The following is a 24,291-nucleotide window of genomic DNA, read 5'->3' as shown; positions in this document are numbered from 1 at the left end:
GCGCGCGGTTCCCATGGCGACCGCACCGCGAGTCCGAGACGCCACCCCGCGTGCCCCCAAGCCCTGTTCCCTGCAGGGTGTCTGCGGCGCCCTCTTTCGCGCTCCCTCAGACTTATCCTTTGTTGTTTGTAACTCGGAATAAGTTTGTGATCTCATTTTGACGTTAGGAATTCAGCATTCAAACAATAACCAGTTAAAATTTAAAAGAGGACTCCTCCCACCTCCCACGGCAATACCACTTTGATCTTAGACGGAAGAGGTGAGGAATTGCATATTAGGGCAGTATTTGAGATTTTTTCCCCCTCTTTTCTAGCCCATGAAAGTGGAAACCAATAAAATATTTTTACTTACTGGTTAAGCAGTTAAAAAAAAAAAAAAATTGGTCAGGTGTTTGCCCTTGAGCATTAAGGGGACAGACCTGCGCCGCCTTTCCGCAGGTGGAGAGCCGGGCGCGTACAAACTGGCAGCACCTGTGTCTTCCTTTTGGCTTGTTTATGAGAACGAGATGCGTTCCAAAATGGACCAAAGTAAAATGCCAAAGAAAAGAAACAAGGGCTTTCCCAGAAGAAGTGATTGCTTTTCCAGTTGCTCCGGTGTTTTGGTCACTTCTGGGTTTAATCTTCAGGGAATGTTCAAGAAGCCTTGATAGGAACCAGTCAGATTCCTCAAGCTTTCTGTTAAGAGATTGAGAGTCGTTTTCCTTTTCTTAAAATTGTAAGTCTTGACAGCTCCATCCCCCTTTAAAAGTTTCATTTGTTTACACACAGGTTAGCATTTGGCAAGGGTACACATCTTAAGGGGCATGTAGAATGAGCTGTAGCTTCCTGTGGCTCACTGTTTCTTAGGTTGCATCAATATTTGGCAGCATGATTGGTATACCTAGTTGCTGTTAACTAAACATTGGTTAGAATTAACTGCTAATAAAAGTTTTAAAATGAAGTTACTCTTCCTGGGATAAAGTGTGGCATAAAAATACCTTAGATGAAGTAACACATGAGTACTTTCTTGCAGTATCCTATTTTTAAATAATCTGCCTTCAAGAATAGCAAATATTTATTAGTGGTAGAAGTTTTCAGACAATATCCTTCCACCATCAGCAAATGAAGTCAACGGTAATATGATTTTTCAGATGATTAGCAAAAAACGTGCTGTTAAAGTTCTCTCTCCCATCGCAGTCATTATAAATGCCGAGACATTATGCAATCCATCTAGCTCAAATGTTTAAAAATGTCCAATTAAATTTTTCTTTTTTTTCATAATTAAAAAAATAGAAAACCTCTTAATTTCCAGGTTCAGATACTTTGTGACCCTATTTGGTGGCTCGTAACTGCCTCCAGTTCCCTGATTCTCAGTGACATGTGTTTCTGCTGGTTCCAGGAGGTATAAACTGCAGTTTAGCAGATCATGGGATAATGAGATTGGGAGTGCTTGGGAGAAGGCTGGGGGGTGGCAGCGATGGGATGAGACAAAGGGAGGGAAGGTTGATGGGCAGAGCCAGGATTTATCGCTGCACCAGATTCTTCATAAAAACTGTTACAGTCATTGCTTCTGTTTGATAACATTTTCCCACATCATCAACATCAGTTAAACTTATTTTTAGAATCAGTCTTCTAAATATAAGGATAGAATTATAGAAATAGAATATGATAAAGGTGCTTTATGTTAGGGTGCTTTGATGTAATATACTAGGAAAACTGTTACATGCTTTCTACTTAATTTATTCATTTAGTCAACAGATATTTATTGAAAGCTAGTTATATATGATATAGACAAATAAACCTAGATATCTGTCCTCAATGAACTAAGACTTGTGACTTCTGCAATAATTCTAATCCTGTTTCAGGTTTTCAGGGTACAGATACTATCTGGTATTCTTAAGGGGAGCACTTAATTAAGTGCCAAGTAATCAGATGTCTAGATTCAGAAACAAATGCTTAAATTCTGATTTAAAAAACCCTGAAGATTGTTTTTGAGCATTTTAGATAAGAATCTTATATATATGGTAAGAAGCATTGTGTGCACCTATCTTTTTACTTTTTTGTAATGTAGTCTTGGCCCTAAAACCTTCCTTCTTGGCAAGTGCAGCTCTGAGTTTGGGAGCAACAGAGGAATCCTGTAATTCTCAGGTTTCTTAGATGAAGATAAGGTGAGTGATTCAGTAGTCCTTTGTTCTGGCTCCGTGTTTCACGACATAATAAACCTCCTACAGCTCCCTTCTAAGAATAGTGTTGGTCTGCATGCTTGAAGGATCATGACTATCATTTCTCTGAGCAGAAAAAAAAAAAAAAAAAAAAAGAAGGATACAAAATTATGGTAGACGGATAAAAGGAATACAGTAAGGCATTTGAACATTTTAACTTTTGAACTGGAATAATTTCTAGGCATTTTTCATGAGTTCAGACTCTATTGAAATCCATTACAGCAGTGACAAATCTCTGGCATAATATTGACCAAGGTTGACCAACATTTCCTATTGTCACTCCTAGGACATAGAAGGTTAGGGAGATTGTAGCCTCCTTTCCTGCACCACCTCATGAGTCTACTATTATCAGCTCAGAGAAGCTTGCTGAAGATCATCCCCATTTGGTTATTGCTCTCTGTCTTGGAAAATCAGACTCAGCTGTGAATTGTGGCCCAAGTGGTGCAGAACTCATTACTTTGAACAATGCCTCCTCGGCCTGGGAAGCATGTTCTCTTTCCTCACTAGTAGGGGCTTATTCCAGGCCGGCTTTGCTCACAAGGAAAATCATTTAGACACAGTTCAGTGGACACTCACTCACATCTCTTTGACACCCGTGACCATTTTTGTTTAAGGAGAAATCCAGGACTGCTGTGGTAGGGTGTGCCGAATTAGAAGTGCATTTTAAGAAGCCCATGAAGAAGTTTACACAGCTTTGTGTTATTATCCTCAGGGTCTCTGTCTTCCGTGCTTCAAAGTAAAAGAGGACAGGATGAACACAGAGGGACAACTAAGAAAACTTTTATAGCAAAGTTAAAAAAAATTCTCATCAAGTCTGCATTTTAGATGCACTAAACTAAATGCTTGTGCCTCCTGATCATCATGAAATTACAGAGCAGAAAAATACGTCTACTATTTTTATTATATGAATCAGGACACCAGGGCCCAGGGTTGCTAAAGGATTTTCTTAAAGTCATACAGCTAATAAATGAAAGAACCGGGGTGAAAATGTTCTGATTTCTAATGATCCTGCTGTTTCTAGGAAATCTAGGGAGGACAGATAGGAAATCCTTGCTCTAGACTTTGGGTATTTGTAACCATGTGAACTTGCTGTAGTTGTAGTTATAAAATGGTCAAACACCAGCAATGTTTTATGACTTAATCTAATTTCACTGCGTGGAATTGACAGTGGGCACCTTCTGATATTTGGTTATAACCACGTGTATGTCATGAGAATGTATATGGTTCACGTGCATAAACGCCAAAGAGAGATTTTTCAGCATGTATTTTGGCCTGAGGAATTCTGCCATGATTTATTCCAACCATGTGCCTGGGCATTTATTTTAGGTCACTTTAAAATACATAAAAAGATGCAGGATCTTTATTACTAGTGAGACCTGGAGATTAGTTTCTTGCCCAAGACCTAAGTGAGTATGGAATAGTCTTGGAATTTGAACCCAGGTCTGTCTGCCTACGTGCTCTACTACATCATATTGCCACTCAGAAAAGCAAGGCTTAATTTATGAAAAATACTGAGTTTTCATTTCAAACTCACCATGCCAATCAAAATAGACATTTAGAGGTTTTTCTGATCAGCTTTTTGGTGAGTGGAGAAGCTGCATTCCCTCTATGGAGTTTAGGAGGTTATAAATTCAGGCCTGGTTCCAGAAAAACATTCAAGACTTTGTTTATAAACTGTGTTGGCTATTTGTTTAGAAGTGAGTGGTGTTTAGATTCTCTTCTGCAGATGCTTTTTCACATCAAAGTGGCCCACTTATCACTTTGAGATTGTGTTGTCAAATTGTGCTGGGTCTAAGAGGACCCCTTATGATTTTAATGTGTATTTTCTGGCATCCCAAGACTTAGATGTTGATTTTTATCTTGCATAAACTTTACTGCTGGATAGAATCAGTTGGTGTCTTTCTGTAATGCTTTTCAAATTGGAGACCTGAATCAACTTGCACAGTTGCTGAAAATTTCTAAACTTAGGCTAGAATCTGGAGTTTTGGTGCTTCTAAAACCACTCTGGTTGTTGTGTTGAGACTGTACTAAGCTGGTTTCAGATTTGCAGTATTTTTGAGTGGGTTTACCCATGAATAAGCTGAGGCTCAGGAATGTCCACACTCACAGAGCTGAAATGGGACTTGAACCTTGACATTGCCAGCAGACACCTGGTCTACTGACCTTATTAGTACACCACACCTTAAAAGCACACCTCTATCCTGGGCCTTCTTTTCTCCCTATGTCTCTGACTCCAGGGGAAAAGAAAAGGTGGACGGTTTCAGAAGATTGGATGCCAGCCTCGCTTGAGGCAACGCATAGGACCCTGGAGCGCTCTGAGTTTCCTTATTCATGAGTTTTTCTGTGTCTTATCCTACTATCAGCCTCTTTTCTCTGTGGCTCGGTCTTCTGAATTTAGCAAGGGACTTGAGAACCTGTCCAACCATTCAGGTGCCCATGCCTTAGCTTTAAATTGCCACTGGAAGGCGGAAAGATCTAGTTTGGTGCTATCGCATGTGAGTTACTGATTAACTGATCTAAGGCAATCATGGTTTCTCTTAGATCTGCCCTCACTTCCTTGTTGCTAGTCCACCAGAACCAAACATTTGAATTCAGCTTCCTACTTCCCTCTTCTCTCCCTCTTCAATTTAACTGAAGGAGCCGCTGGATCTTGGAACAGGTCCCTGTGGAGTGCTAGCGGAACCTCTGGTGGGAACTTTGAAGACCTGTATGTTTTTTTTCAGGTGTCAGAATCCTGGACCAGAAGTTAAGTGAGTTGATTTGCTGTGTAATTGTATGTTATTTAGTTCTCTAGACCTCCTATTTCTTTTTGCCAAGCAACTCTTTCTTAACTTTGAGTGATATGGGATTGAAAAGAAATTTTTTTAAAAAAAGATTTCTTTATAAAAAAAAGGAGTTAGGGGGCTTCCCTCGTGGCGCAGTGGTTGAGAGTCTGCCTGCCAATGCAGGGGACACGGGTTCGAGCCCTGGTCTGGGAAGATCCCACATGCCGCAGAGCAGCTGGGCCTGTGGGCCACAACTACTGAGCCTGTGCGTCTGGAGCCTGTGCTCCGCAACAAGAGAGGCCGCGATAGTGAGAGGCCTGCGCACGGCGATGAAGAGTGGCCCCCGCTTGCCACAACTAGAGAAAGCCCTCGCATAGAAACGAAGTACCAACACAGCCAAAATAAATAAATAAATAATTAATTAATTAAAAAAAAAACAAACAAACTGGTACTGTATTTAAAAAAAAAAAAGCCACACAGTGTGATAACATTTATGTAAAAAAAAAAAAAAAGGAGTTAGGATTATGAAAAGATCCTTTGATTTTTTTTTTTTTAATAAATTTGTTTATTTATTTATTTATTTATGGCTGTGTTGGGTCTTCGTTTCTGCGCAAGGGCTTTCTCTAGTTGCAGTGAGCGGGGGCTACTCTTCATCGTGGTGCGCGGGCCTCTCTTGTTGTGGAGCACAGGCTCCAGACGCACAGGCTCAGTAGTTGTGGCTCACGGGCCCAGTTGTTCCGCGGCATGTGGGATCTTCCCAGACCAGGGCTTGAACCCGTGTCCCCTGCATTGGCAGGCAGATTCTCAACCACTGCGCCACCAGGGAAGCCCAAAAGATCCTTTGATTTTTATTTCAATGTAAAGACTGTTGGTTCCATACAACCATTTGTGTAAAACAGAAAGGGAGGGTTGAGAAAAGAAGGGAGGATTTTCTTCCATGCATATAGAATATTTCTTGAAGGACACACTAGAAACTAATAATGTTAGTTGCGAGACAGATACCAGAGGTAAACTCTTCATTATATACCTTTTTATGCCTTTAGAATTTGAAACTTAATAAGTAAAATTAAAGTAAGAAAAACAATACTTGGGTTTCAATAATGAAGAAATAAGTAACCACCTCCTGGGTCCTAAGTGGTAGAAGTAGGAAACTGGGAAGTGATTTCAAAGAAAAGAAATTCTCTTTTTTACTATCTTTTTAAGTCTCAAATTTCACGTTTGGTAATTTTTTTTTTTTTTTTTTGTATTTAGTCATTTTTCAATGTTTTTTAACACTGGGTTTCAATAACAGGGCTTGGGGAGGTTTGTTTTGAATTTTCATGGTTTTCTTCCCTCTCATAGAGCATCAGGTATTGGCTACCCCCAGACTCAGTGGGCCAATGGGAATCAGACCTGTCCCACTCCTGAGTCACTAAACCTGTCTTATGCTGGCAGTGTGTTTATGGAGTGAAGCCCAGAAAGCCCCCCACACCCTGCCCCATTTTTTTTCCCCATAGAGGAATCCCTATAATGTGATGATTTTATTTTGCTGAGCAGTGTCTGAATGTGAATGTCAGAGGAATCTTTTCTTCTCAAATTGAACAAGAAAAAAAAAAAAAGCTTGTGTACAAATGTTTTATTGTGAACCACAGCTTTTCTTGTTTGAAATAGGTTGTGAATTGGAAGTAGTTTTCTGTTTACTGGGTAAATCATTAAAATACAGTCTTGGAAGAGAGTGAACACAAACTGTGTACCAACTTCTTTTTCACTTGTCAAAAGAGAAATGTGAAATCTATTATTTAGTGTCCAGTTTCAATCAAAAGCAAAAACTCAAGTCAGGGTCAGCTCTCAGCACTTTCTTGAAAATTTCTCATCTCAAATTTGGTGAAGTAAATAAAACATTCTTTCCTCACAGAATTATTCTTATTACTCTGTAACTTTTGCTAGAAAAGCATAACTGAATAGATCATACATTCTCATGTGTAAAATTTTTTTTTTTAAAGCTAAAAGGGCATTTAGTGAAAATTCTCTCACCTCTGTCCTTCAGCCGTCCAGTTCTTTAATAGACCAATAGTGTTATTAGTTTCTTATGTATTTTTTCAAAGATATATATATACAAGCAAATACATATGGATGCTTTCTTCCTTTTAAGAATCAAATGGTAATGTACCATCCATATGATTCTGCATTTTTTCTTGTAACAATATATTTTATATATCATTTCATATCAGCACATAGAGCTTCTTAATTCTTTTTTCTTTTTACTTTATTTGAAAAAAGCAGTTGTAGGTACACAGCAAAATTGAAGGGAAGGTGCAGACTTTCCCATGTGCTCCCTACCCCACCCATGCATAGACACCCCATTACCAACAACCCCCAGCAGAATGGTGCATTTGTTACAATTGATGACCCACATTGACACATGATAGTCACCTAGATTACATGGTTTACATTACAGTTAACTCGTGGTGTTGTGTGTTCTATGGCTTTGGACAAATATGTAATGACCTGTATCCATCATTGTGATATCATACACTGTGTTTTCACTGCCCTAAACATCCTGTGTTCTGCCTTCACCTACTGCAGGATATCTCGATTACTTCCAAGTTTTGGCAATTACGAATCAAGTTGCTATAAACGTTCATGTGCAGGTTTTTGTGTGGACATATGTTGTCAACTCCTTTGTGTAAATACCAAGGAGCACAACTGCCGGATCGTTTGGTAAGAATATGTTTAGTTTTGTAAGAAACTGCCGAACTGTCTTGCAAAGTGGCTGTGCCGTTTTACATCCCCACCAGCAAGGAAGGAGCGCTCCTGTTGCTCTACATCCTCACCGACATTCTGTGGTGTGAGTGTTCTGGATTTTGGCCATTCTGATAGGTGTATAATGGTATCTCATTGTTTTAATTTGCATTTCCTGATGACGTATCATGTAGAGCATCTTTTCATATGCTTCTTTGCCATCTCTATGTCTTTGGTGAGGTGTCTGTTAGGGTTTCTGGCCCATTTTTAAATCAGGTGGTTTTTTTGTGTTTTAAGAATTCTGTGTGTACTTTGAATAATAGTCTTTTATCAGATGTGTCTTTTGCAAATATCCTCTCCCAGTCTGTGGCTCGTCTTTTCATTCTCTTGACATTGTTTTTCACAGAGCAGAAGGTTTAAGTTTTAATGAAGTTCAGCTTATCAATTCTTTGTTTCATGGCTCATCCCTTTGGTGTAGTATCTAAAAAGTCACCACCATGCCCAAGGTCATCTAGATTTTTTTCCTGTTATCTTCTAGGAGTTTTATAGTTTTGTGTTTTAAATTTAGGTTTGTGATTCATTTTGAGTTAATTTTTGTGAAGGGTATAAGGTCTATGTTTAGATTCATTTCTTTGCATGTGGATGTCCAGTTGTTCCAGCACCATTTTTTTTGAAAAGAACTGTCTTTGTTCCGTAGTATTGCCTTTGCTTGTTTGTAAAAGATCAGTGATTCCATTTATGTGGGTCTATTTCTGGGCTATGTATTCTGTTCCATTGACCTATTTATCTACTCTTTCTTCAATACCGCACTGTCTTGATTACTGTAGCTTTAGAGTAAGTCTTGAGTAGGATAGTTTCAGTCTCCCAACTTTGTTCAATATTATGTTGGCTATTCTGGACTTTTTTTTTAAGGGCTACATATTTTCCAATGTATGGATATACTAAAATTTAATCAGATTAATGGACAATTAGGTTGCTTCTGATCTTTTGAAAACAATGGTACAGTAAATAACTCTATATATACACTGTTTGCATGTTCAAGTATGGCTATAGAATATATTTTTGGAAGTGGGATTGCTAAGTCAAAGGTATGTACATTTGTAATTTTGATAAATATCGTCAAATTGACTTCAGTAGAATTTGTACAATTTTTACCCTTACCAGAAATGTATTACATGATGATTTCTCCACACCCTCACCAACACAGTTTGTCATTAAACTTATTGATTTTTGCTAACCTGATAGGTAAAAAATTAGCATCTTGATATAGATAAAACTTGCTTTTCTCATATTCACTCACGGGTGACTTTACACATTTCCATTTTGAGCAGAGCCTCAGAGTAGACGGTGTCACTTCATTCTTTCTATTATAGATTAAAAAATCAATTTTGAAGAAACAGATGAATAGGTTTCAGATCACTGCCTGATGGAGGATCAGAGTCAGCACACTTCCTTTTCTTATATGATAAGCATTTAGTTGCTTTTCACACTTCCTTCCAAGTCTCAAATATTTCACTCATCTCCCCAGGTCTGGGAGAGTTGGTGTCTTTGGAATCCAAAAGTTATCTCCAGTCCTGGCAGGATGGTGTCAACACTGGGCTTGGCTGTAGCACTGCTTGGTTCCCACTCCCTGGGATCATAGCTAAGTTGAATTCCTTATTGTCTCTTGTGGCTGCATAGGTTCTTGTGTCCTAGCATTACTGAAGGAAAGGAGAAATGTTGAGCGTTCAGACTTCGGTGGGTTCTGATTCTCTTTGTTTGGACACTCAGGAGAACCCTGCTCTTCTTTGAATGTGGACGAGATTCTTTTGGAATAATGGAGGATTCTGAGGGTGGCCATGAACCACGACCTGGCCACTAGAATAGTGTTTCAGTCTGGTTCCCATGATTTTAGTGGGAACATATTAGCTATTCAAGGGAAGGACACTATGCAAGAGAATATAATAGAAAACATATAGGCCAGTGACAAATAACCAGGAGTTAGTTGCTGTGTCTATAATCTATTTTGTTCTAGTTTAAGAAGAAAACACCAAATCCATACTATAAATTTCATTTGAGGAATTTGTAATACTGTTCGGGTTTTATTTCCCTATTTTTTCTCATTAATGCTTTCTATGACACCTTTCTTCAGATGGCAACTTCAAACAGGCTGTTTATTACCTAGACTTAAAGAATCAAGAACTTATAAGCTTGAAAAGAGTACGTTAACACGAAATGTGTTAGATGCGTTTAACTTGGGCTACCTCCATCAGCTTTGGATTTTTTTTCCCCAGAGCTTCTTAAAAATTAAGGATTCGGCACATGAAAAACAAAGCTGAGTTTCCACAATTTAAAATATTTTACTAGTTTTTTTGATGTTTTTTTGAACTTGAGAATTTATATGAGCAAATTAGGTCGAATATCCCATCTTCTTCTGTATTGCTTTGAGGACCTTTTACTTGTCCTTTTCATAATTTCTGATACTCTTATATTTGCATTGATATAAGTTCTCTGTTGAACAGTTAGAAAGTTAACATCTCTGCTGGGGGCCTTCCCTGGTGGTGCAGTGGTTGAGAATCTGCCTGCTAACGCAGGGGACACGGGTTCGAGCCCTGGTCTGGGAAGATCCCATATGCCTCGGAACGACTAGGCCCGTGAGCCACAACTACTGAGCCTGCGCGTCTGGAGCCTGTGCTCCGCAACAAGAGAGGCCACGATAGTGAGAGGCCCGCGCACCGCGATGAAGAGTGGCCCCCGCTTGCCGCAAGTAGAGAAAGCCCTCACAGAAACGAAGACCCAACACAGCCAAAAATAAATAAATAAATACATTTAAAATTTAAAAAAAAAAACAAAACAAAAAAAAAACCATCTCTGCTGGCTTTAGAGAAACTAAACTTTAATTCTTAATTTTACCACCATTGTCTTAGGCTGAAATCTTTGCAAAATTGTCTTTGATCACTACCATCCTTTTAAAGAGAGGTCTATTGCAGGATTTATATTCTGAATAAGTTATGCTTAGGCATTCTTGGTGAAATGTTATTTTTGCCAATTTCCTTGTATATACTTTGTTATATCACAATGTATTTTTTAATTTTTTTGGCTGTACCACACAGCTTGTGGGATCTTAGTTCTCCGGCCAGGGATCGAAACTGTGCCCTCAGCAGTGAAAGGTGGCGGGGGGGGGGAGACTTAACCACCGGATGGCCAGGGAATTCCCTATCACAATGTATTTAAACATCATATTAACAATGTAAATTAGTAATTTTTACCTTGATAACTGAGCAGTATTTTGAGCATTCACTGTGCCTTCCTACTAAACTGCCCTTCCTATTCCCCTCCCTTCTCATCTTCCCTCTTTTAAACCTACTGATCCTTTGAGATCTAGCTCTATGCTCCCACCGTCCAGGAACTCTTTCCTGACAGCCTTGGTTTCTTTTCTTTGAACCTTTACAGTATGCTTCATTTGCCAGCAATCATACATTCTGCCTTTTTCTGTGCAAGTTTTATATAAATCTTTTGTTTCTATCTATGCACTATTCTCCCATCTAGATCATTGGCTTCTTGATGACTGGGACAGTGTTTAGGCATCTCTCCATCCCCTCAGTACGTATAGTAGGGCCCAGAGCATACTTGTGGGTTATTTGATTCATAAATTGATTTGATTATAGCTTTTTGCACATTAAGGGGTCCTGAGCTCCTATTTTTGAACACAAAAAGGGGGGCACTTCCCCTACTCACCCTGCTGTGGTTGGGAAAGAGAGAAGGTATTGACTGGAGGTTTAATTGCCCAGTTCAAGGCAGATCTCCTGTTGGAGACGCTCATATTGCTGGGTGGAAGGGTTAGGGAAAGCAGGCAAAGTTGGGAATCCAACACATTCCTTGTGATAAGCTCCCTTCTCTCACGGGTGGGTAGGGAAGTGGACAGGAGAGAGGGTAAGATGAACTTGGGAAAGCTGGGGGGATCTGCCCTTCTCTGGGGGTTGCCATTTCTGAGACTGAATTTTGGGCATCCTTATATATGAAGGAATTGTGGGTGGAGCTATTCTGAAGTCCATTTCTAATATTCAAAAAGTGTGGAAATCACTGGTTTAGAGACAACTAGTATAAATCAAGGATTTTTTGGATGTTAGACCTACACATAAGTAAATAAAATTAGAATTGTGAAAAAAAATATCTGCTGTTAGTGTGTCATCAGGAATAGTCTTTAAATGTGATCAAAGGTGTTAATATTGGGCTGGATTTCAAGACTGATGGCCACTGAGAGTTGAAATCTAATTACCAGTCATTCCTTTGAGTGTTTTTTTTTTTAATGTAGTTTTAATTTCCAATCTGCACTTCGTGCCCACTTTTGAAATGAAAGAATATATTTTTAGAAAGATGAAAAATATCTCAACCCTTACATGAACATAGGGAATTGGAAAAGATTGCACATTGAAAAGTCTGGATCTCATTACTGAGTTTGCCATACCTAGTAGTGCGTTCGCTCCCTTTCTTTTTCTTTTATTGTATTTTTCTCTTTCCCTGTCTTATATTCATTATTTATTAGGGAGTAAAATTACATAGCTCTTAAGAGTGTAATCACTGAAGTTAATTTTTATTTAGTTCAAGTACCAGTGCCGTCACTTGATAGCTGTGGGCCTTAGGTAATTACTTACCCTCTCTGTGCTTCAGTTTCTCTATCTGTAAAATGGGGATAATAATTATACCTAGCCCTTAGGATAACTGTAAAGATAAAAAAATAATATTTCGTAAAATATTTACCACAGTACCTGGCACATAGGAAGTGCTAAAAAGTATCAGCCGTTATTACAAATTAGCAGGCACTGAGCTAATAAGCTTTTGGGTTAGATCAGGTCCTGATTTGACTGTCAGATTGCAAGGTTCTGTGGCTTTGAATGTGAATTCCCAGGCTTGAATTCTGTTTCTAGCAATATAGTTCACTAATACTCCCGATGAAACAATTTGAATATGTTGGGTACAGTAGAAAGATTATTTTCTTAAGTGCAGTAACCTGTAAGAAAGTAATGAATATTCAGGCTTTAAATGCTAAGTGAAGAGGGGTCTACTGAGTAATGAAGCTGGCTTTTTGCCTTGAGGACATTTGCCAAACCAGGTTAACTTGAACTTCTGCTTTCATGGCCTGAGGGCACAGGGGACAAGAGATAAAGTTAAAACATCTGAGAGGGACCATTTGGTCATAAAGCTAGGACTTCAAAGGTCTTCTCCCTCATTGTAAGGGTGAATTAGAATAAAAACAAAAATAAAAATAATTATTTACTTTCTTTCTAACCCTATAATATTGTAAGGAAAATCACCTTTCAAAAATCTCGGTTCTGAGCAGATCCTGATTATTTGGTCCTGAGAATTTGTGATCCTGAGCCAGCTTTAATACAGATTTGCATCTGGAATCATAATACCTAGGTGGTCAGAAAAACCTCAAGATGAAAATTTGATATAAAGAGTTCCTACATTGCAAGTGTCCCTGGTACTGAGCGAACACCAATTTTTCCCCTTCCTTTGGAAGAATCTATTTTTATCCTAGACTTCAAAGAATCCCCACCAATGAAATTATTGGGTGGGCCAAAATGTGCCTTCGGTTTTTTAAGTAAAAAATAAGACACATTTTTCATTTTCACCAAGAACTTTATTGAGCAACGTGTTCACCCTTTTGTTCCACTACCTTCTGCCATTTTTCATGAAACTTCATAATTCCTTCTTCCCAAAACTTTTTATCTTTTTGATCAAAGAACTGTTCCAGGTGCCTTTTACAGTCTTCCAGGGAATTGAAATTTTTTCTATTAAGAGAATTTTTAAAGACCGAAATAAATGGAAATCTGAAGGTGCAACGTCTGGTGAATATGGCGGATGAATCAGAACTTCCCAGCCAAGCTGTAACAGTTTTTGCCTGGTGATCAAAGAAACATGTGGTCTTGCGTTATCCTGATGGAAGATTATGCGTTTTCTGTTGACTGATTCTGGGCGCTTTTCATTGAGTGTTGCTTTCAGTTGGTCTAATTGGGAGCAGTACTTGTTGGAATTAATCGCTTGGTTTTCTGGAAGGAGCTCATAATAGAGGACTCCCTTCCAATCCCACCAAATACACAACATTACCTTCTTTGGATGAAGACTGGCCTTTGTTGTGGTTGGTGGTGGTTCATTTCGCTTGCCCCACGATCTCTTCCGTTCCACATTGTTGTACAGTATCCACTTTTCATCGCTCATCACAATTTGTTTTAAAAACGGAACGTTTTCATTACGTTTCAGTAGAGAATCGCATGAGGAAATACGGTCAAGAAGGTTTTTTTCGCTTAACTTACGTGGAACCCAAACATCAAAGCGATGAACATAACCAAGCTGGTGCAAATGATTTTCAGTGCTTGATTTGGATAGTTGGAGTATGTCGGCTATCTCCCTCATGGTATAACGTTGATCTCAATTAATGTCTTGATTTGATCACTATCAACTTCAACTGGTCTACCCGATCATGGAACATCGTTCAGCAAGAAATCTCCAGCACGAAACTTCACAAAACACTTTTGACATATTTGATCAGTCACAGCACCTTTTCCATACACTGCACAAATCTTTTTGTGCGTTTCAATTGCATTTTTACCTTTCTTGAAATAATAAAGCATAATGTATGGAAAATGTTGCTTTTTTTTCTTCCATCTTCAATATTAAAATGGCTATTAAAAATTCACCAATTTTGATGCCTTTTAAAATTTTTTTATTTTTATTTTTTAATAGATCTTTATTGGAGTATAATTGCTTCACAATACTGCGTTAGTCTCTGTCATACACCGGAATGAATCAGCCATATGCATACATATGTCCCCATATCCCCTCCTTCTTGAGCCTCCCTCCTGTCCTCCCTATCCCACCCCTCTAGGTCATCGTAAAGCACCGAGCTGACCTCCCTGTGCTATGCTGCTGCTTCCCACTAGCTATTTTACATTCAGTAGTGTATATATGTCGATGCTACTCTCACTTTGCCCCAGCTTCCCCCTCCCACCCCATGTCCTCAAGTCCATTCTCTGTCTACATCTTTATTCCTGCCCTGCAACTAGGTTCATTAGTACCATTTTTTTTTTTAGATTCCATATATATGTGTTAGCATACGGTATTTGTTTTTCTCCTTTTGACTTACTTCACTCTGTGTGACAGACTCTAGGTCCATCCACCTCACTACAAATAACTCAATTTCGTTTCTTTTTATGGCTGTGTAATATTCCATTGTATATATGTGCCACATCTTCTTTATCCATTCCTCTGTCAATGGACATTTAGGTTGGTTCTGTGTCCTGGCTATTGTATATAGTGCTGCAGTGAACATTGTGGTACATGTCTCTTTTTGAATTATGGTGTTCTCAGGGTATATGCCCAGTAGTGGGATTGCTGGGTCATATGGTAGTTCTATTTTTAGTTTTTTAAGGAACCTCCATACTGTTTTCCATAGTGGTTGTATCAATTTACATTCCCACAAACGGTGCAGGAGGGTTCCCTTTTCCCCACACCCTTTCCAGCATTTATTGTTTCTAGATTTTTTGATGATAGCCATTCTGACTGATGAGAGTTGATACCTCATTGTAGTTTTGATTTACATTTCTCTTTTTTGACCCACCTCCTAGAGTAATGGAAATAAAAACAAAAATAAACAAATGGCACTTAATTAAACTTAAAAGCTTTTGCACAGCAAAGGAAACCATAAACAAGACAAAAAGACAACCCTCAGAATGGGAAAAAATATTTGCAAATGAAACAACAAAGGATTTATCTCCAAAATATACACACAGCTCATGGAGTTCAATATCAAAAAAAAATCCAATTAAAAAATGGGCAGAAGACCTAAATTGGCATTTCACCAAAGAAGACATACAGATGGCCAAGAGGCACATGAAAAGATGCTCAACATCACTAATTATTAGATAAGTCTTTTTTTAAATGCACACTGATATGACAGCTATCACATACAATTTAACAAAATTGTTTCAAATGAAGTTAAAGACAACTAAGTGCTACTGGAGCCATCTTACAGAAAAAACTGAATGAACCTTTTGTCCTACCCAATAGAAGGAAAATGAGCATCTCATAGTTTGAAAAAAATCACTAAACACAAGATTTAAGCTGAGAACCAGAAACTCGGAAGACTAACCAAGCTGATTTGAGAAAGAACCAAATATTATAGAATTTGGGAGAAAAAAAAAAAAAAAAAGAACTCTGAACAGATTAACCCAAGCTGAACAGGGAAATTGTCAACTGAATGATAGATCTGAGGAAAATTTTCAGATGGCAACAGAGAGGCAAGACAATGAAAAACCCAAAATAAAGGTTAATCAATGTGGAAGACAGAGAATTCAGACTCAATGTAAGTTTAATTATAATTTCAGAAGAAGAGAGAAAGTAGGAAGAGGCAACATTTAAAGAGATAATGACTGGCAATTCTCAAGGACTGATAAAAAGCATCACTTTCCATATTCATGAAGTCATCTGAATTCCATTCGGGATAAGGAGAAATCCACACAGACAAAATATAATTAAATTGCAGAACATAAAATATAAAGAGAAGATCTTAAGCAAGGTCAGAGAGAAGAGGCAGCTTATTTTCAAAGACATGACAAATTATCCTGACGGTGTGACAATAGAAGCCAGAAGACAGTAGAATATTAAATTTCATGCCCTGATAGAAATTAACTATCAGCTTAGGATTCAGTTTTCATTAAGAATATCTTTAAAAAGCAAAGACAAAATAAAGACTCTCAGACTTAAAACCAACCAACCAACAAACAAAAATCCCCCCAACAAACCCTAGAATTCTAGCAGATCCTCACATAAAGGATACATTTCAGGAAAAATAAAATTATTACCAGATGGAATGTCTCAGAAACAAAAAATGAAGAACAAAGAAAAGGAAAATTTGTAAGTAAAACACACATTGACTGTATAAAGTAATAATCATGTCTTCAGTGGGAACTAGGTAAAATAAGTGACGTAAATAAGTTGGAGAAGCAGGAGTCAGTATCTTCTAAAGTTCCTGTATAGTTTGGGAGGAAGTTAAAGTTACAGATTAAATTTATACTTTGATAAGTAAAGTGTACCTGTTAAAATTTCTAGGGCAACCACTAAAATTTAGTAAAAGAATGAATGAATAACTTTCTAACAGGGAAAATTGAAATGAGAAAACTATTAAATCTGAAGTCAAGAAAGTTGAGAAAAGAAATATAGAATAGGCGACTAGTAGCAAACACAAAATAAGATGTAGAAATAAAATCCAATGTATTAGCAACTATAAAGAAACCAAAGATTGTTAGACTACATGAAAAATGAAAATTCAGCTATTTGCTGTTTATAAAAGACATGTCTAAAACATAAGGGTACAGAAAGGTGAAGGTAAAATAATAGAAAAAGATAAATGGGTGATTACAAACTAAAAGCTGTCACTATTAACATCAAAAACTAAAAGTTGGCAATATTGATATCAGATGAAATAGACTTTAAATGTCAAAAGCATTTTTAGAGATAAAAGAAGGTCATATTGGTTCAAAAGTTTGAATTCATCAGAGAAAAACCTTTTGTGGTTTTTAAATGTGGTCTCAATATATATTACGCAAAACGTGGTCTCTAATACATGGTCTCAACATATATTACGCAAAAATTGAGAGAACTACAATGGGAAACACATATTCCCAGTGATTTTTTTTTTTTTTTTTTTTTTTTTTTTTTTTTGCCATGCCGCGTGGCTTGTGGGATCTTAGTTCCCCAACCAGGGATTGAACCTGGGCCCTCGGCAGTGACAGCATGGAATCCTAACCACTGGATCACCAGCGAATTCCCTTCCCAGTGATATTTTAATATACTTCATCAGTACTTGATAAAGAGGGGAAAAGGTCAGCTACCACATACAAGATATGAGCAATACAGTTAGTAAGTTTGAGCTGATAGACATGTGAAGGTCATTGCATCTCAAAACTGCAGAATACACATTATTTTCAAACACACATAGAACATTGTAAAAAGTGACCTCAAACTATGTCATCAAGCAAGTCTTAACAGCGAACAATGGTTGATATCATCCAGACCAGATCTGTGACCACAGTGCAGTTAAGCTAGAAACTGATAACAAAAGATGACTATGAATAATTATAGAAATATATTTCAAAATGACCCTTGGATCAAAGAAGTTGCAATGGAAATCAGAACATATTTTTAACTGAATGATAACAAAAATATTTTGGGTCAAGACTTGGAGTGGGGATAAGCAGCTAAAGCATGTATAAATGCTTATATTAGAAAAGAAGAAAGCCTGAAAATTAGCTAGATGTTGAAGTTGAAGAGTTAGAAAAAGATGCAAAATAGACCCAGAGAAAATAGATGGAAGGAAATAATAATAATTCCATATTATTCAAAGGAGAGGATCAAAAATGATACAGTTTGGCTCTTGGTAAAAGCTAGTAATGTTGATGAACACTTGGTGAGGCCAATTTCAAAAGAAGAGGAGAGAGGCACAATATTCCTAAACAATATTAGGAGTGGAAAAGCAGATGTTGTAGATAGGAAAAAAAATTATGAAATACATTATGCTAAAACATTTGAAAGCTTAGAGGAAATGAATACCTTTCTAGACAAGTATAACTTATTAAAACTAAATTAGAAAAAATAGACTAAATAATTCTATAATTTTTAAATTAAATAAACCATTAGTCAAATATTTCTCCATAAAGGAAGGTCTAGGTTTAGATGGGTTTATGAGCAAGTTCTACCAAGCACTCAAGGAAAAAATAATTTCAAACTTGCATAAATCATTCCAGGGAATAGAAACATATTTTTTGAAGCTGAGATAACCTCAGTATAAAAACTTGTCAAGAACAATATGAGAAATGGAAATTATAGGCCAAACTTACTTAGAAATATACAAGTAACGATCATAAAACCTGAGCAGGCCAAATCTAGCAATGTGTTAAAAAGATAAATCCAATTTGTTCGCAATGTATTATCTTGGGATTGCAGGGTTGATTTAACATTAGAAAATTCATATTAACAGATTAATGGAGACATATCTTATGATCTAAGTAGATGCAGAGAAAATGTCTTATAATGTTTAATATCAAATTATGCAAAAAGCTGTTCAGAAAATCAGAATAGAGGCAGTTTTCTTAACATAAAGAATATTTACAAATAACCTATGGCAAACATCACACTTAGTGGTAAAATATTAAAAGCACTTTGTTTCTTAAGATCAAGATCCATTATTCTATGCAATACTGCTTTTGATGGTTGATACCATACTGTATCCTATTTTTTCACATAGCATCATATCATGAGCATTTTCCATGTTCACTTACAAAGTTTTTGCAGAACACAATTGTTAATATCTATCCTACAGTCAATGCTACCCCAGTAGCTGACTATTTAGTGTTCTAATTTTTCTGCATCATAAAAAATGATGCAGTGAATATTTTTTGTGTATTCATTTTTGTATCTTTAAAGATTTCTTTTTGATATATTTCCAGCAGCTGAATTACTGAACCAAAAGGTATGAACTCTTTCGAGCACTGGATACATATTATTATATACTTGAAACCAGCCCTTTCAAATGAAGCATCCATGTGTCTTTGGAGGGTGATTGTATCTCACTGCTCAACTTAGCTCAGAGCATTTTCAGCTCCTGATCGCTTAAAGAAAACACACTGGGAACTTGGGGTTTAGTGGTGTCCCCTGTGAGCCTTAAAAAATGAACAAAGTACCCTTTTATTTCTTTCCCTGTGTGTACATAGCTGGGAGGGGGCTAGCTATGGAATTAGGCTGTTTGCAGAGCCCTTTAACAACCAGTTTGGCAGTGCTTGGAAACCTGTGGGAAGTGGGGGAGGGAGCTTATGAAGGGGGAGGGGAGGATAGTGACCTGCCATCTGTGGAGTGGAGTGGGGCCCCTCTGACCAGGGCCTTCTGACCCAGGCGTCTGAGCTGCTTTAGAACCTGTTAGTCTAGGCCTGGTCCAGGGGACAGGAGCCATGGGCCCTCCCATCCCATCCCTGCGCTGTGTAAGTCTCTTGATTTGTTTGTCTTAAAATTAGTGGAGAAATGAGAGAAGAGCAGCTGTCTTTGAAATCTTAGCTTTTAACTGGACTGAGTTTGAATTCTCAACCATTAGAGAGACCTTGGTGCAGAAATTCCCAAACGTGTTGTGTCAGAGGCTGTGAGGTGCAGGACACAGTTTGGGGACTTTTCCCCTCTGCCTTCCTTTTTCTAAGCACTTCCTGTTTTATGAATATTGCTGTCAGAGCATATTAGTTATGTCTTTTGTCTCTCAGCGAGGCTTAAGAAGGAAATCACTTCTCCATATGAGTTAAAGGGTATACTAATGGGAATTAACTATGTGGTTTCTCAGGGCTATTTTAATTTATAATTACAGCTGAATGATGGGGATATTAGTCGGGGGTAGGGGTTGCCCATAGTCCTTATTAATGTAGAATATTAAGTTTGGAAGCTCTGAGAGAGCGTCTCATTCACCACCACTCGTCTTTTGTTCCAAAGATGAGGCAGCCCGAGCACAGGGGATTGAAGAGATTTACCTGACACTGTTTAGTCAGAGGGCAGACTGGGCTGCAACTCTGGCCTCTTGACATCCAGTCAGACATTTTCCCATTGTCCCTTGATGCCCTACCGCATCCCATGAAGCAGTTACTCCTTTTCCAACAGCAGGGTGAGTTTATGCATTGTTTTAATTTCTGGCTATAGCCTTCCTCCCTGTTGTTAGCAATTTGGTAAGCACCTGAACCCCTCAGATAGTCTTCACAATGATTTCTGGCTCGAAAATTTGGCCTTGGTGTTTCTGAGCTTGGTCCAAACAGCTCACTCAAATTTCATTGCAAAGAAACCTCCCACCATTTGATTCTCAAAGAACTGACACTTTGCTTGGATCCCCTCCAGTCTGTATACTCCAAAGTCTCCTGGCTGGAGGGACAAGGTAGGTATATTTTGAATAAGTAATGTTTCATTTAGTCATCTCTTCTCCTTCTTCTGGCTCTTCCACTTCATTGATCCATAGTGGAGTTGGATTGAGTGGTGGAGGTGAGAAGAATTAACCTTGTATATTATGAGTAATACAACTCGAGGTTCTTTCCATAGGGAAGGAGTGTCAGGGAGGAAACACGGCTGGACAGAGTGTAGCCCTGGGACTGGGACAGTGGATTTGGAGTCAGAAGCCATGAATTTGCAACCTACTATTTCCTATTAGCCTCTTTGAACTCATGCTTAATGATGCATGACTTATAGGGCTATTGTAAGGATCATTTTTTTTAAAATGCAAGATATAAATGGAAATATTGTATGAACCATAAAATTATTTACAAATAATATATTATTTTTAAGAAAGAAAGAATATAAAGGAGTGGGAGTGGGAGTGTTGGCTTTTATGGAAGAGGGGTGCCAGAGAAGAATTGGCTGTGGTAGTAGCAGTCACAGTAGGTGAAGAGGTGGAGATAGTCAGCATGTAGTAACAAATCCCTGTACTTAAAAAAAAAAAAATGTGTGTGTGTGTGTGTGTATATATATACACATACATACACATATATGAATATATTCCGCCTTCCCCAAAGTTCTCTTTTAAGATTCTCCTATTCCTCCTTTTCCTTTGTTAGAACTCTGATTTCCATATATGAACTTAAATAGTTTGTTTTTTATTAAGCCATTCAAGTGGCTTGAGCAGATTTGTAGTGTTCCATAAAACTCATGTTAAAGTAGTGGTATAGATTTGCATCACATGTAAAAACAGTTAAGAGAATTCTAAAGAAGAAAAGATTTCAGGGTTTGCTCTGCTTAAAATACACCTTCAAGGGGTGTGAGGGAATCCTTTACTACCAGAACAAAGGACTTGAATGCAGCATATCCCTAGGGAAAGCCCAAGTAAATATAGAGTCATATTTTGAAACTCAGAGGACCAGCCAAAAAACCTGGCCCAAGTTCCCCCAGTGAGTCAATTGTTAGAGATGAAACCAAAAAAGAGAGCTCATGACTGCCCGGTGGTCTCTCTTTACTCTGCTTTGCTGACACATTTCATCAGTCAGAACTCTTTGGTTGCAAGTGACAGTAAACCCAACTCAATATGGCTTAAACAAAACTAAACAAAGCAAGGAAGGGAAGGTACTGGCTCATTTAACTAAAAAGTACAGGGAGAGATCTGGCTTCAAGTGTGCCTTAAATGATATCAGTAGGACCAAGTTTATCTTCATTCCTCTGGGTTGAATCCAGTCTCACATAGATTTTTTTCTTCTCTTGTGGTAACAAGATGGCTGCCAGGAGTTCTAGGTTTCTAGGCTTCACAACTTCACAGCCTCACGACCTTGAGTCCAATAGAAAAGGAAGTTTCTTTTCTCCAACAGTTCAGACAGACATCCATGCCTGACTCTCAGTGGTCTGAATTAGGTGGGCCATGTGCACCATCTGTACTAGTATGGCCTGGGGGAGGCAGTGCTCAGCTTTGTCAGACCTAAGCCACGTCCCCACCTGAATTGGGATGAAGCTGACACCAGCTAAGTCTCATGGAAAGAAAGTGGGAGAAGGTGTTTCCTAGAGGAAAACCAGAGGAAGCAGGGGGACAACCGGTGGTGGCTGCCACTGTGTGCTTTTTCTTAGGGGGCTTTAGTTAAAATGGGTGTTGCTGTGAAGGATTTCACTTTCCTTTGTAGGGTTTTAAATGCATTGACAAATGCTTATTAATCAAAATCGTTCCTGCTTTTCTTAGTGAAAAGTGTCCTCGAATTTCTAATATTTTCTTTCTTCATGGTGTCCTGCCACCACAGGTTTAATGTCTGGCCTGTAGTTTGACACTGGCAACTTTGGTCATGTATCTACATAAAAAAAATGGCAAAAATAAAGAAATGTGGAATGATTATAAAAGTTACTAATCGCTTATAAAATGGGCTTAGGGGGGCTTCCCTGGTGGCACAGTGGTTGGGAGTTCGCCTGCCAATGCAGGGGACAAGGGTTCGGGCGCTGGTCTGGGAAGATCCCACGTGCTGTGGAGTGGCTAGGCCTGTGCACCACAGCTGCTGAGCCTGTGCTCTGGAGCCTGTGAGCCGCAGCTGCTGGGGCCCACGTGCCACGGCTGCTGGGGCCCACGTGCCTGGAGCCCGTGCTCCGCGGCGGGAGAGGCCTCCGTAGTGAGGGACCCGCGCACCGTGGCAAGGCATGGCCCCCGCTCTCGCAACTAGAAGAAAGCCCATGCGCAGCAACGAGGACCCAACACAGTCAAAAATAAATAAAATAAATAAATTTTAAAAAAATGGGCTTAGGAACATTTCAACTTTTTAGATATTTTTAGTTCATCTGATGAATCCTCTCTGCATGCTTACTTGGCTTCTTTTATTTCTTGTTGCTGCTTTAGAGTTTTTGGAGTTTGGAGGTTTTGAGTAGAGCTGATTACAATTTCTTTTTCAAATCACATATGTATTCTGTAGAAGTATGTTTATTGATATGGCTGGAATGTCACAATATATTAGTAAGTTATGTGAAAAAAAAGGCTTCAAACTAATAGGATGTAGTTTGTTTAAAAAAAAAGACCACAGTATCCATGGTAGTTGTCTTTGGGTGATAAGTGATATCACTATATAAGTTTTTTTTTTTTTTTTTAGCTTTTCTGCATGTTTCAAGTTCTAAAAATGGATAAAAAGAAATTGTTAAAGATAAATAAAATACATACATATAGCATTTCTTATAACTTTACCATCCATGAAAAAAGTTCATATTAACCTTGTTCTGAAGGCAGGATTTGAAACTAGTCTTAATAATGAGTTGTTTCTCTACCCGATGTTCCTTAGTCACTGTCAGTTATTAATTTTTTACAAGGATTGGGGATCTGTATGTTCTATAAAGAGTTCCAAATATAACATATATTAAATAGCAAATATTAAATCAATGAAAGTATATTTTAGTAGATATTTTCACCCATTATGTTCACACAAATGGGATCATGAAACACTCAAAAGATCCCTGCTTTGGTACTGCTGAGCCTGGGGTTCCTGCCAGCTTTCTCGAATAGCTAGCTAGCAGTGCTATCTTGCAAGTTACACCTACTTTCTGGGCCCCAGTCTCCTTCTGGCTACACCATGTGAGGTTTGGCTGAGCTCGTTTCTAAGGTCTCTTTCAGTTGCTTCCCCTTAGTGAGTGCTGGGCCCCTGGTTCCTCTAAATCTGGTTGTGGCTGAGATTGGCTTTATTGCACAGCTGTCTCTTCCCCTGCCTCAGCCCTACTGACTCCATTCATTACCTCCACCTCCAGTTATCTCTCAATTTTGAAATCATTTGCTGTGATTCTGGAGGCCAGAGTGGGCACCTCCTTCCTTCAGTCTCAGACTGGAGGGAATCCAGGAAATGGGGCATAGAGCGAGGGCGTCACTGATGTTTACCGAGGGCCTGTAGTGTGTGCACAGCTCAGGTCTGGCACTCAGGGGTGGCTTACTGTCTGCCCTTCAGCAGCAAACAGATGCCAGGGGAGGTAAGACATGCCAGTGATTAACCAAAATAGGGGACACACAGCCTGGAGACCATAGGGTTCAATTACTTATACCTTTGTGTTCTAGTTCAACCATTTAAACTGAGTCCCCTCTTCTTAAAAACACCTACCCAGCAGAGT

The 24,291-nt window shown here is 38.5% G+C and overlaps 1 protein-coding gene across 1 annotated transcript in view; it reads left to right on the top strand.

Annotated features, from left to right (window-relative positions):
* PLCH1 (phospholipase C eta 1) overlaps positions 1-24,291 on the top strand; it is a 235,018-nt gene that overhangs the window by 803 nt on the left and 209,924 nt on the right. The gene's annotated exons all lie outside the window — the stretch shown is intronic.

This window comes from Balaenoptera musculus, chromosome 4 (assembly GCF_009873245.2).
Source record: "Balaenoptera musculus isolate JJ_BM4_2016_0621 chromosome 4, mBalMus1.pri.v3, whole genome shotgun sequence".
NCBI classification, from domain to species: domain Eukaryota; kingdom Metazoa; phylum Chordata; class Mammalia; order Artiodactyla; family Balaenopteridae; genus Balaenoptera; species Balaenoptera musculus.
This window is presented reverse-complemented; position numbering and strand designations above follow the sequence as displayed.